At 38.1% G+C, this 15,599-nt stretch overlaps 1 pseudogene; it reads right to left on the reverse strand.

Moving 5' to 3' along the window:
• Positions 1-309: 309 nt before the first annotated feature.
• Positions 310-807, reverse strand: LOC112919616 (ATP synthase subunit d, mitochondrial pseudogene; annotated as a pseudogene).
• Positions 808-15,599: the final 14,792 nt, after the last annotated feature.

Below are 15,599 nucleotides of genomic sequence, written 5' to 3' on the forward strand. Positions count from 1 at the left end.
TTGGGGACCCTACTCTTCCACCATCTCGACCCTCCCTCCGTAGCATTATTATTATTATTATTATTATTATTATTATTTTTTTTTTATTGATAATAGTCACAGAGAGAGAGAGAGACAGACATAGGCAGAGGGAGAAGCAGGCTCCATGCACCGGGAGCCCGACGTGGGATTCGATCCGGGGTCTCCAGGATTGTGCCCTGGGCCAAAGGCAGGCGCTAAACCACTGCGCCACCCAGGGATCCCCATAGCATTATTTTTAATGTCCAATGTTTATAATATGAAGGCCGGGGCTTTCTCCTCAACTCAAGTTTATAAACTTTCAATTGGCTTGTGAGGCTAATAGGGATACTTCTTCTTGTCTAATTTGGTTTCTGGGAAGACTTCATTCAGGTCCTCAATAGTCATCTGATCAAATGGAATTATGTTCTTCATCTTCTCCAGCTCTTTTTCATATTCTTCAATCCTGGCCTTTGAGAGGGACAAAAACTCAGCACAGCTTTTCACATCTTTTTCCTCAGCATCCACCTAGACAGTGTATTTATCCTCTGGCACAGGAACCTTCAGGGCATTTAACTTCTTCTCAAAGTCATCTACCAAGCCAGCCTTTGCCACATTGGCCTTGTAGTAAGCCCAGTCCATAGCAGGCAGTTTCTCAGGAAGAGTAGCCAACCTGGAGGTAAGCATCTCATTCCAGGATTTCAGGGAGTTGGCAATGGCCTTCTGGTTTTGGCATATGATCTCCCCAAAAGCTACCCAGTCAATGGTTTTTAGAGCAAGTTTTCGCCCAGCCATCTTGAGATCCTTCACCATCCCCAGTGGCCCACAGTTCACCTTCTGTGTTTTTTAAACTCCAAATAAATTTTACCTGGCCAGGGTTATGGCCAAGAGTATTACAGGTATGAGAAAGCAATTTATATGCAGTTATTTAGAAATTTGTTTTTTCCTTCTCTTTGGCTTAACTGGAGGTTGCTAAACTTTAGTTTTCTTTTAGTAAAGGCATGCATGATAATTTGTTACTCTACTAAAACTTTATAGGATAAGTTGTCATAGTTTGTATGAAACATTAATAACTAGAAAATAAGCTGTTACTGATACCCGGTATATCTGGTCCTACAATCAGCAAATCTGTTGTCTCTGCATTAAAAATATATTCTGAGTCCAATCACCTCCCCTCTTATCTGCTCCTACTACCCTCATTCAACTCGCTATTATCTCTTCCCTAATATGTTTCCTTGCCTCTACTTTTTCCATGTAGACTCTGATCTCCAGGTACCTTCTGCTCCCAGAGTGGGTTTTTGGTTGGAATCAGACCCTGTCACATCTGGCATTCAACATTCCATGGTTTGCCATTACACAGAATATAATTTGAAGGCCTACCACATCTGCTGGCTACCTTCCTGGCCTTATTTCCTACTGTTGGTTCATTTTCCCCCAACCTCCTTGCTCTTTTTTGAGTGTTCCAAGCTCTGGACTTTAAAGTTCTTGGATTTGCTATTCTTTCTTCCTCAAATACACAAATATCTCTGCTTAAATACCTGTTTAATTGTTTCTGCAATTGTAATGCAACCTTATGTAGCATGAAATTGTTCTGTTATTTTTCCAGTACTCAATAGAAATTGTTGAATTGTTGAATGAATGAACAGTCTGATGACAAAATCAAAGCTAATATTCTCTATTGTAGAGATGGCCCAGGTAAATGAAGTAATGGTGAAGGGTGGGGAGACCTTTCATGTTTCTCCAATGCTTGTAATTTTTAAGTGTACTCTACAACTGGTGAGTACTGACTAGTCCATGAAACTTCAGGATATAATGATGACAAAAATGATATGTCTTCTAGGTTGTTGAGAAATGAGAGCAGGAGATGTGAGGATTAAAAATTAATCAAAGAAGATAAACCAGGCCATTTAGTTCATTAGAATTATTACACAGTTTAGCTACACACATTTGTTCTTTTGCTCTTAAACTACATGTGAGGCACATATGTCATCTCTATTCATGACTAAGCTTTCTTTCTTTTTCTTTAAAATTATTTGTAATCTTGGTAGTTTGCCTAATTCTTTTAAAAGTATTTAACTTTTCTTTTTAAAAGTGAGGTTCCTGAATCTTCTACCTGTATTGAATCTAAGTGTCAAGGATAAAATAAAATTGAAGAAGGAAATATTATTTTGTTATCAGAAAATGCAAAATTTCTAGGTTTTGAAGTCATGTCTAAATGTTTAATTTGATTAATTCTGGTTAATATTTTATCCTGAATTGACATAAAAGTATAAAAACTTTTTTTTTTACTGGTTCATGTTTAAATCATATTCTTCAGAAATTAATGTTTTTCTTCTGACATTAAGATGTTCCATGGGACAATGCAGAAATAAAATCCAGGAACAGAGTTGGACATAAATTGTTTTTCTACCTGCCCATCATATGCTGAGTGGAAAAATGAAGGGTCAAAGACTGAATGAGAGAACAGGAGGCTAAGTTCTACCCCTGCTTGGGGAAAGCTTGCTCTGGCAGCAGGGAGATCTTAGGGCTATTGTTGTCCAGATCACATAGCACAGAGGCATCATTGAAAGGCTGATGGATTTGCTTCTTGCTGGCTACTTGGCCTAGAGTAAATACTCAACGCTTTTATAAAGGAACAGTTTATTATAATGAGCCTGGACTCTTCTGGTCATATACCCAAAAGGGAAAGAAAATAAAGGAATAAGCTTTCATGGAAAGGAAGCCTAATGTATGTCTGAGACTGTATTTATCTTATTCAATTCATACCATATGAGTGTCTTCTAAGCACTTAAAATTTTTTTTTTAAATTTTTTATTTATTATAGTCACAGAGAGAGAGAGAGAGAGAGAGAGAGGCAGAGACACAGGCAGAGGGAGAAGCAGGCTCCATGCACCGGGAGCCCGACGTGGGATTTGATCCCGGGTCTCCAGGATCGTGCCCTGGGCCAAAGGCAGGTGCCAAACCGCTGCGCCACCCAGGGATCCCCGCACTTTAAAATTCTTAATTCAATTTAATTCTTCTAACAATTTTATGAGGAATGCAGGATCATTAACCTTACTTTACTGATGAAAAAGTAAAGCGCAGAGAAGTTCAGCAGCTTTCTCAAGGTCATAAAGCAGAAGAAGCAGGGATTTGAACCCAGGCAATCTGCTTCTGCATCAATGCACTTGATACTACTCTCTGCTGCTTCTCACATTGACTTAAAAGAGTTATTCTCTAACGATGAGCAGAAAGTAAAGTTAACCCTGACAGTGAGTATCACCAGGGCAGGAACTGGGTGAGTCATACTCCGATGAAATTCATGCCTGTCTTTTGTCATCCAAGGACTTTGTAAGCTATAGTTTCTGCTTCTTTTTATTTCAGTATCTTGAATAATTTTGTTTATTTATATATTTACTTATTTTTTGCCTTTTGAAAATTTATTTTTTGTGCTAAAATACACATAACATAAAACTTACCATTTAAGTATTTTAGGAGTCCAGTAGTGTTAAGTGTATTTACATTGCTGACCAGCCAGCCTCCAGAACTTTTTCATCTTGCAAAACTGAAACTCTTGTTAAAAAGAAAATCATCAGAAAAAAAAAAAAAAAAAGAAAAGAAAATCATTAGGACACCTGGGTGGCTCAGTGGTTGAGGGTCTGCCTTGGGCTCAGGGTGTGATCCGGGATCTCGGGATCGAGTCCCACATCGGGCTCCCTGCAAGAAGCCTCCTTCTCCCTCTGTCTATGTCTCTGCCTCTCTCTGTGTGTCTCTCATGAATAAATAAATAAAATCTTAAAAAAAAAACAAAAAACATAGGACCAAAATGGCATCACTCGGGTTAAAGCCCCAAGTCAGTAAACAAAGACTTAATACCTAACCTTATTGAGGTTTCAACTCCCCAGAAATGTAACCTTCAGTCAAACTCCTCCTCCTTTTCCTTCTTCTCTTCTTTCTCCTTCTCCTCCTCCCTAGCCCTCCTTCTCCCTAACCATCCTCCTCCTCCTTCTATATCTTTTCCTCTTCCTCCTAATTCTCCTCCTTCTTCTTCATCTTCTTCAGTGTTTTCTCTCTGCCTTTAAAAACTTTTGTTTAGCTCAGAGGAGCTCTCCTCTGCTTCCTAGATAGGATGTTGCCTGATTTGTGAATTGTTTAATAGGGCCAATTAGATTTTCACATTTACTCAGCTGAATTTTGTTTTTTAACATGCTATACCCATTAAACAAGTCCCCATTTCCCCCTTCTTCTAGACCTGGGCAACCACCATTGTACTTTCTATCTCTGTGAATTTGATTAATCTAGGTACCTCATATAAATGGAATCATATAGTATTTGCACTTTGTAACTGGTTTATTCATTTAGCATAATGTCCTCAAGATTCATTCATGTTGTAGCATGTATCAAAATTTCCTTTCTTTGCAAGACTAAATATTGTTGTATAATATATATATATATATATATATATATATGCCATATTTTGTTTACTCATTAATTCACTGATGGATACATGGACTTCTTCCATTTTTTGGCTATTAAGAATAATGCTGCTATGAATGCATATACAAATGAGCTTATTTATTTTAAATGTTATTCATTTTATTATTAGGTTAACATGTCCATAACTACTTTTTATTTCACTTTTCTCTATTTAAAGTTTTTCTGTAGTCCAAATTGCATTTGTTATACATAGTTTTGCATTCTTTTCAGTGAATATTATTATTATTATTATGAGTTCACCTATTTTAGCCTATTTCATTAGCTTAACTTAGTTTCATATATAAAATAAGGAACTACTACCAGGTAAGAGATTTCATAATGTATTTCATAAATATGGGGTAGGAGCTGTGTGAATATTTGAGTCAGGTTTTATTTCCTGAGTGTACTTTTAAAAATATTTTATTTATTTATTTATTTGAGAGAAAGAAAGAGAAAGAGAGAGAGAGAGAGAGAGAGAGAGAGCCCAAACAGAGGGAAGGGGCAGAAGGAGAGGGAGAAGCAGACTCCCCCTTGAGTAGGGAGCCCAACATGGGGCTTAATCTCAGGACCTCAGAATCATGATCTGGACTGAAGGCAGATGCTTGACTGACTGCCACCCAGGCACCCCCATCCCCTGAATGTATTTTAAATATATTTATTTTTAAATATTTTAAAAAGGATTTATTTATTTATTTGTGAGAGAGAGAGAGAAGGCACAGTGGGAGGGCCAGGGGGAGAAGGAGAGAGAATCTGAAGCAGATTCCATGCTGAGCTTGGAGTCCAATGTGTGGCTGGATTTCAGAACCCTGAGATCATGACCTGAGCCAAAACCAAGAGTTAGACATCTATCTGAATGTGCCAGCCAGGCACTCTTATTTTAAATATATTTTCTTTAACAAGAACACTCAAATGTGACCTAAAACAGATTTAACATAACAAAAATCACCAGTACATTAACCTTTGCTGTTAATAGTCGCACATTCATTCATAATTCAGTTATTCATCATATGCTTATTGCACTCCAACTTTCTGCCAGCCACTGTGCTAGATGGTAGTGAACTAGCAGCCCTGGCCCATATCTTCAAAAGGTTTTCAGTTCACAGGTGAGCCACATATTAAAAATAGACACAGATAAAATACAGAATTGCTAACCGTGATAAGATCTGATGTAACTAATAGGTACAGTTAATTAGAATAATGAGTAAGAACTTAATTTAACAAGTTGTAGGGCTGGTGAGGAAAGGGCAGTAGGGGCAATGGAAAACTTAGATCTGAAGAATGAGTGGGGTCAATTCCAGGTCAGTGTGGAATAGAAAGTTGTGCTGAATATTATTTGCCCCCCCAGACCCTCTCTCCACCTTCTTTTATCCTTCTCTTTGCTCTGGGAGGCTGATATAAATGGACTAGAATAAGTACCTCAGTGGTCCTCAACTGGGTAATGATTTTGATTTTCAGGGGAGATTTTGACAGTGCTTGGAGACATTTTTTGGTTGGCACAGCATCTAATGGGATGCTGCTAAACACCCTAAAATGCACAGGACAGTTCCTTCCACAGACTTACTGGTCCAAAATGGTGTCGGTTGTGCCACACTAGAGAAGCTCTGTGGAGGGAGGAAAGCAATACCAGGGATTTTGCTCCCCTGGTTCCTTCCCTGTAAAATTATCTTCAGTTTGCTGTGTCTGATGCCTGAAATGTGCCTGCCCTTCACAAAATGTTCAATTCTACCTGACTCTCTTCTTCTCATGGAATTTAGGAGTGCATAGCACTCTCCCCCATGGTTCCTCTATATTCACATCTTTGTTAATAATCTCTTTGTAAAAAAAAAATCCTCCTCAAATTATCCTTTCCAAATGTGCCATCTGTTTTCTTGTTGTGACCCTGAGCAATGCAGGAGTATTACCAGAAGAATAACCCTTGGGGTTCCTGGGTGGCACAGTCAGTTGATCTAGCAACTCTTGGTTTCAACGCTTGGGTCGTGATCTCAGGGCTGGATTTCAGGGTTGTGAGATTGGGCCTGCAGTGGGCTCCCTGCCCAGCACAGAGTCTGCTTAATTGGACATCCACATGCAGAAGAATGAAACTAGACCACTCTCTTTTACCATACACAAAGATAAACTCAAAATGGATGAAAGATCTAAATGTGAGACAAGATTCCATCAAAATCTTAGAGGAGAACACAGGCACAACTCAGCCACAGTAACTTCTTGCAAGATACACCCACGAAGGCAAAAGAAACAAAAGCAAAAATGAACTATTGGGACTTCATCAAGACAAGAAACTTTTGCACAGCAAAGGATACAGTCAACAAAACTAAAAGACAACCTACAGAATGGGAGAAGATATTTGCAAATGACGTATCAGATAAAGGGCTAGTATCCAAGATCTATAAAGAACTTCTTAAACGCAACACCAAAGAAACAAACAATCCAATCATGAAATGGGCAAAAGACATGAAGAGAAATCTCACAGAGGAAGACATAGACATGGCCAACATGCACATGAGAAAATGCTCTGCATCACTTGCCATCAGGGAAATACAAATCAAAACCACAATGAGATACCGCCTCACACCAGTGAGAATGGGGAAAATTAACAAGGCAGGAAACCACAAATGTTGGAGAGGATGTGGAGAAAGGGGAACCCTCTTACACTGTTGGTGGGAATGTGAACTGGTGCAGCCACTCTGGAAAACTGTGTGGAGGTTCCTCAAAGAGTTAAAAATAGACCTGCCCTACAACACAGCAATTGCACTGTTGGGGATTTACCCCAAAGATACAGATGCAATGAAATGGCGGGACACCTGCACCCCGATGTTTCTAGCAGCAATGGCCACAATAGCCAAACTGTGGAAGGAGCCTCGGTGTCCATCGAAGGATGAATGGATAAAGAAGATGTGGTCTATGTATACAATGGAATATTACTCAGCCATTAGAAACGACAAATACCCACCATTTGCTTCAACGTGGATGGAACTGCAGGGTATTATGCTGAGTGAAGTCAATCGGAGAAGGACAAACATTGTATGTTCTCATTCATTTGGGGAATGTAAATAATAGTGAAAGGGAATATAAGGGAAGGGAGAAGAAATGTGTGGGAAATATCAGAAAGGGAGACAGAACATAAAGACTCCTAACTCTGGGAAAGGAACTAAGGGTGGTGGAAGGGGAGGAGGGCGGGGGGTGGGGGAGAATGGGTATGGGCAGTGAGGGGGGCACTTGACGGGATGAGCACTGGGTGTTATTCTGTATGTTGGTAAATTGAACACCAATAAAAAATAAATTTATTAAAAAAAAAAGACTCTATCTCCCTTGCCTTCTGCTCCTGCCCCCTGCTTTCTTTCTCTCTCTCTCTAAAATAAATAAATAAAAAAAAAAAAAAAGAAGAAGAAGAAAAAGAAAAAGAAAAAAAAATAGCCTAGATGAGGACTCCAGGAGCTAGAGCCATGGGAGAGAGGTGCTCCTGCCAGAGGCACCACATAAGGCAGAGAGAAAAGGACACAAGTACCTTGCCTTCTCCCGTTATTCTGCCCTCCAATCTTCTGTAGTGCCTCCCTTTGAATGAACCTGAGGAAAAGACAGCTAGCAAGGGAGAGGGAGTCAGACAACCTACTGAGCCACCCAGGCACCCCCAGAAAGCCTGATTTTTAAATGAAATCGTTCAATTTTTAAACTGTGACAACTAATCAAAAAAATATGCACCATGAACTAAACTGGATTTGACTCCAGGCTCTAGAGTCTAGACTGATGAGTTTACAACCTCCAACCTATGTAAACTAATTGTAAATGAGCTATAGATTAGAAGTTTCTAGCTCTGCTTCGGTTTCCCTCTCTTTTCTTTCTTAAACTCAGGATCTGTGAACCAGATACATTAAAAAAATGTATTTTCCAACAACAAAAAAGTACAGAATCAGATTTCAGGTTGGTAATGACAGGTCTACAACTGTCACCCGTAAGTCAGGGTTGAAAACGTCCAGTTCATCAAAATAGCCACATTATGCTTATTGATCACTTGCTATATACAAATGGTGTAAGTTTGAACCTGTGTAATGTGTTTATAATTAATTAAACAGTGCTTCACAGATTTTATACACTGGGCTTTGTATGAGATTTTATTGAAGAAAAGGAGAAAAGATTTCATTGAAAAAAATTGAAAACAAGGCGACCCAATGAATGCACTAATGATTTGTGATCATTTTATTTTTTTATTTTTATTTTTTTTATGATTTGTGTTTAGAAAACTGATAACCAGAAGCCTAAAGCTTAGCACTAAAATGGTTAGAAAAGCCAGCTTATCAGTGGCAGTTCTTATCTATGATTGGCCTGTTCTCTTTGTTAAGACTGGGGGGCAAAGGCACAGTTTAGGGCTAAATTACTTTAAGCAAAGTCAGCAAATAATTGTGACATGATGTCTCTGGAGATATGTTGATGCCAGTGAAATCAGACTTACATAAAGGAGTAACAATTATAACGTTGGAAACTTTAAGCCAACATATGATAGATCTTGATCAAATCACATTTTGATTGAAAATGAAAAGGAACCCATCCCCAACAAATGTATTATTCATGTGCAACATGATTTTTACACTTTGGAAGTGCCCGTAGTAGTAGAGTTGTGATGCATATAGAGATTTAGATTTCATCTCTTTCAGATCTTAAAGTAGTAATGTGTCCATTAGGCTCTGTCCTAAGGAAGATTTTTGGTTTCTAAGATAAACTCTAATTCCTTAAATTGGGAAATGAACTGTTTTCTGCTTTTCCATCAAGCCTCAAGTCTTGCCACACAGGCACTGCCACTCTCATGCCACTGTGCTTTTGTGATCCAACCTAACTATTTTTCACTAGATGGACCCACAAGACTGTTCCATGCTACCCTGAACATGTTTTTGTTGCTTTTTCCTTTTGGAAAGTTCTTTTAAGCCTACACTTACCTGTTATTCCATTAAATCTTTTCTACCTGACAGATGAAACTGACTTTTCCCTTTGTAGTTTTATAGTTTTTACATTGCCTGTAGCAATTCATGAACACATTTAAATTCTGCCCCCAGCTTCTTGAGGACCATATCTCTCCTGTGCCCATCCCAGTCCCAGGTACAAAAGAAGTGCCAAATAGATGTTTAGTGACTGAATAATAACTTCTTTCATAGAGTCTTCAAGGATGTCAGAATAAATGTATAAGATTGTTGCCCTTAATCATTTATCAAATATTTATCTAGTGTACCTGCTGCATGTCAGTCAGGCATTGCTTGGGTGTTGAGGATACGACGGTAGGAACAAAGCCAATTATATCAACCAATTAATAACCAAAGTAACACATAGATAATAAGACATTAATAGTAGGATACTTCAATACTCCACTCTCAGCAAAGGACAGAATTCCTAAGCAGAAAATCAACAAAAAAGAAGGGCTTTGAATGACACACTGGACCAGAAGGACTTCACAAATTCCATCCTAATGCAACAGAATACACATTCTTCTCAACTGTACTTTCTCCAGAATAGACCACATACTGGATCACAATATAGGTCTCAACTGATATCATATTGAGATTATTCCCTGAGTATTTTCAGATTGCAATGCTTTGAAACTAGAACTCAATCATAAGAAGAAATTTGGGAGGAACTCAAACAGTAAGAGGTTAAGAAGCATCCTACTAAGGAATGAATGAGTCAACCAAGAAATTGGAGAAGAATTAACAAGATTTATGCAAACTAACAAAAATGAAGCACAACTGTTCAAAATCTTTGAGACACAGCAAAAGTGGTCCTAAGACGGAAGCACATTCTTGTGCTTTCTTGAGGGAGCTCAGGAAATTAGAAAAATATCAAACACACAAGCAAACCTTACACCTAAAGGAGTTGGAGAAAGAACAGCAAAGAAAGCCTAAAAACAGGCTGGAGAAGACAAATGATAAAGATTAAAGCAGAAGAGAGACCAGAAAGCCAGTAGAACAGATCAACAAAATTGGGATCTGGTTCTCTGAAAGAATTAATAAGATAGAGGATACAATAGTTAATAAAACATTATTCCATCCTCATATATTTTAGAGGGGGAGACAGGAAATAAACACATAAACATTTAATATATCAGGAAGGGGTACTTACTGTAATGAAAAACAGTCACTGAATAAAGGATAGGGGTGGTGTGGGGCACTATAGTAAGTAGGCTTGTCAAGAAGTCTTCTTTAGTGGACCTTCACACAAATTCTGAATGAATTGAGAAATTATGCACATATTAAAGAAGAGAGTTACAGACAGAAGGAGCAGCAAGTGCAAAAGCCATGAGGTGGAATCATTCTTGACTTTTCTGAGAAGCAGCAAGGTCAGTGTTGGCTGAAAGGGGAAGGGAGTGAAGGAGAAAGTGTAGAGAATGAGGTTGATGAGGAAGCCAGGAGTCAGAGCAGGTGGGGGCTGATAGGCCATGTTCAGGAATTTGCACTTTATTCTTAGTGTGTTGGGAGACACTGTGTGTTTTGCGTAGGGAAGAGATAGGATACAATTGATCTCTAAGATTTCTTTGGAAAGAGCAGACTTATAAGTGAGCAAGAAGGGAAGTTGCAGGATTGTACTAGTTTTTCTAGGGCCGCTGGAACAAAATACCACAAACTAGGCAGCTTAAACAACAGAAATTTATTGTCTCTCAGTTCTGGAGGTCAGAAATGTGAAATCAAGGTGTTAGCAAGATTGATTCTTTCTGACAGCTGGGAGGGAAGGAGCTGCTCCAGACCTCTCTCCTTGGCTTGTAGATGGCTGTTTTTGCTCTGGCCACTTCAAATATCTTTTTTTTTTTCTATGCATGTCTGTCTCTGTCCCAATTTCTCTCTTTGTAAGGACACCATGTCCCTAGTGGACTGGGGACCCATCCTGTACTGGATTTGGGGCTCACTCTACTTCAGTATGACCTTATCTTAACTAATTACATCTGAAAGCCTTCTAGACCATATTTCTGAATAAGGTTACATTCTGAGATGCTGGGGGTCAGGATTTCAACACATCATTTTGAGGGAACACAATTCAATCTATGACAGAAACTTTAAAATATTTGTTCTTTACATTGCTTATACTTGATTGTTTTATTGATTTACTGATTCACTCATTATTCATGTACTCATTCATTCAACAAAAATGCACTGAGTATTTACCAGGAACTTCCTGGGTATGGTGGATACTTAATAGTATCTGACTAGACTCAAAGAGGATTTTTGAGACTATCCAAAGAGGAAAAAAAAGGAATAGTTTCCTTTATTATGGAATATTTTCCTTTATGTTGAGAGAAGACTGGTGTTTGGATAGATCTCAATTCTTTCTACTAATCAAGTGTGAGGGCAGCCTGGTGGCTCAGCGGTTTAATGCTGCCTTCAGCCCAGGGTGTGATCCTGGAGACCGGGGATCAAGTCCCAGGTCGGGCTCCTTGCGTGGAGCCTGCTTCTCCCTCTGCCTGTGTCTCTGCCTCTCTCTCTGTCTCCCATGAATAAATAAATAAAATTAAAAAAAATACTAATCAAGTGTGAATTATATTTCATCAGGAGAGTGGGATAATTCCCAGAATAGAATAGTGTGAAAGATCATAGCACAATGCTTGGCACATAGTAGACTCTCCATTTTGTGTTAAATTGTTTTAGAACTGAGGTAATTAATTTATGTTTATATCCACTGTATTAAAATGATGGCAGGTTCACAGCATTTATTAGAGAAAATTGTGTGAGGTTCACACATAAGAGGATTGAGAGAGTGTTTTCTATTGGACTGTTATATTTCTTGCAAATTGAATCTGTTTTTTATCGAATTTTTGTATGTTTTTTGAGTTGAGCTTAATTTCTGATTTGTCTATCACAAATTTATTATTGGAAGATGTTGCAATTTCTTGGTGTTATTTGTGATAGTGAATAATCTGGCCCATGTTTGTATTTTAAATGTTCTTTTTTGTGTTACAGGTCTTTAGTCAGTGGTCTCTTCATTACCCTGTGCTGATTCCTTCTCTACGTTCCTAGAAATTTCCCACAAAATCCGTCGCTGACTATGCTGTATGTATGTATGTGTGTATATGTGTGTGAAAGGAAAAACTCACTTCTGTTTTTCTCTTTTTAAACTCACAACTCTTCATGAGTCACTGTTATAACTTTGTGTGATTCTGACCAGTGTAACACTGATGTCAGTTCTGATACAAGATGTGTGGATTTTTCCCTCACACAAGCAATTCTCTGATACTAACCTGTAATTCAGTTCAATTCTGGCACTAACTGGAGTTAGTACAGACCCCACAGATTAAGAGCTCAGTCCCATAAGACTGCCCCCTCTTCAGATGCCAGTGACGAGTATTATGTTCCCAGATTTCTCAGGATTTCTGTCTAACTTGGCTACAAGTCAGAGGTTTCCATGACCCCCTTCTTGGATTCTTTCATTTGCTAGAACAGCTCACAGAACTCAGGGAAAAGCTTATATTTACTTACCAGTAATGGTAAGCTCTCTGGATTCAATATTTTTGGTTTTTTTATGGAGGCTTCATCACATAGGCATGATTGATCATTAACTTAATCTCTAGCCCAGTTTCCCTTCCCAGGTTATGGAAGATGGGGCTGAAAGTTCCAACCTTCTAATAACGGCTTAATCTTTCTGGTGACCAGCCACCATCCTGAAAATGAATATCCAGGAGCCCCCTAAGACTCTCCTCATTAGAATAAAGGACACTTTCTCCTAAATCCCAGGAAATTCCAAGGGATTTAGGACCTCTGTGCCAGGAATGCATAGGGGGCAAGGAGAGAGGCAGAGACCAGTTTATGTTTTCTATTATTTCACAGTGTGCATTTCTAAGGTTTTCCCCAATCACCCGAGCTAGAAATAATCTTTTACCCAACCTCCATTGCTTTATTCACATTGCTCTACTGAATTAGCAATTTTAAAAACCTTGTTTTATGATTATTCATATTCATGTCTAGTAAAACATTGAGCCCCTTCAATGAGCAGAAGCAATATCTGAACAAGTTTTGTCTTTACCATGTACAGTAGATATTCAATGAGTATTTTCTGACTTGATGAACATGTTTGTATTTGTGTGTGTGTATACATGCATTCATAATACCATTGCATTTCATTTCTATAGATGATGTCTCCAATAAACTATACAGCTGGGTTTGAAAGACTACTACCAATATCTTTTCTATACTGCCTATAGGAGGTGGATTTTCAGTTTAGGGACTGTAGCTATTTGAAGAGACTGAAACTTTGTCTTTCAGATTCACAGTTGTCTGAAAATCTTTGCTGAAAAAAGAGCAGTCACATTCTTTATAGAGGAATACCAGGTGTTGTATTAGCTATTGCTGTTTCTCAGCAGTTCAGAGCCATGCCATGTTTTTAAAAAGTTGTGTTACACTACATCTTTGAGTGGCTTCTTCTGCGTTCTTATTTGGGGGTTTCTCTGCTTCTGCTTAAGAGGTTGTATTGCCCTAACTGCCAATTCTCCATATGTGCCACCAAGGCAACAGTAACACTAGGACATGATTAGTGTCGTGATTGAGTGGGAGAAAAGAACTTCCTCCTGGATAATACTACTTTTATAACATAAGCTCACTAGCATTTTTTCCCCTTAACTTTTCAATGTGGAAACTTCAGTAAGATATACATGAATTTAAATCCTAATTTATCTAGTCTTTGGCCATGTGATCCTGGACAAATGACTTAAACTCTTTTTATGTCATAATTTTCCTGTCCATAAAGTAGAGATAATAATTCTACCTACCTAATAAAAATTTGAAAAGAAAAATAATCCTCCCTACCTGATGAGTTAGTAGTGAGGACTGTAGTTATGTTGCATGAGCCCAAGCACGTGATGGATGATCAACAAATGTTAGTAAGATAATGATCAAGAAATGATGTGAGATTAGAACCTAGTGCCTGGTACAGAGTATGCTTTCAAATGGATAATAGCTAAAATAATAACAAGGATATTTATGATGATGTTGGTGATACCAATGATTAAAAGAGTAGCAACTATGACTTTATTATTGCAAGGTAATAAATAAATGACTTAGAAAGGCAGAACTGGCTTTATCAATGGCTCCTATTCTTACTGCCTTATATTTTCATTTATAGTGCAAATGTTTGGTTTGCATCTTTTGTTTTGTAAGACAATCTGGTTGAAGATTTTACATTCCTCCCAATACTTTGCTTTTCCCTTCAACAAGAGTGTTATCTCTTTACTCTCATCAAAATATGATGTATTTTTCCTTACTTTTAAGTCTATTCTCCTTAAATCCCAAATGCCCAAATTGTATTCATTGCTCAAGAATCATCTTAAGACTCTCTTACAGGGATGCCTGGGTGGCTCAATAGTTGAGCATCTGCCTTTGGCTCAGGTCGTGATTCCCAGGGTCCTGGAATCAAGTGTCACTCTGCCTCCGTCTCTGCCTCCGTCTCTGTGTCTCTCATGAATAAATAAGTAAACTCTTAAAAGAAAAAGACTCTCTCTTACATTTTGTTATAGAACTATCATCATCATGTGATGTAGACTCAATATTTTATAGATGAAGAAACTGTAATATAGGGAGCTACTACCTGCCCAACTTCTCTTGAGTAGTTAGTCATTGTGGAATCAAAAGTTAGATCTGCATTTTTATTGGGCTGTGCTGCTTCTCAACAGATACAGGATTTGAGGTCCATGTTCATGTGGAGGTTTTCACTCTCTGAGCTAGAGACTTCATTGTTTTTATCCTACATTTAGGGTCTTATTTATAGATTTTTTTTTCCTTAAGTGGGTCATTCTTAACTCTACAGTAAGATCATGAGTTTATTTTTAGTAGGTACCATTGCTTATACTTCTTTTCTAAATCTCTGACACAGTGCTTTGTACTTATATGCTACTCAGTGATTTTCTGGTTGAATTGATTTTAATTGAATTATAAGAATATCACACAACTTCGACAGCTGTACTATTTTTTGCTTAGTTTTCTTGATTTTATCTTTTACTTCTTATGAAACAGTATATCTCTGAATATCTGCTGACCAAGTAGTTGAATTTTCTCTGGGAAATTTCCGGTGAGAATTGTTGATGTCTTGAATAGTTTCTCAAGTGTAAGACTGGCAAATGTGCTTAAATTCTTTCAAGTTTATTATTAGTTCCACAGTGCTGTTTCAACAAAGCTAAGTACCATTTG

The sequence above is a fragment of the Vulpes vulpes genome, chromosome 4 (assembly GCF_048418805.1).
Source record: "Vulpes vulpes isolate BD-2025 chromosome 4, VulVul3, whole genome shotgun sequence".
NCBI lineage: Eukaryota > Metazoa > Chordata > Mammalia > Carnivora > Canidae > Vulpes > Vulpes vulpes.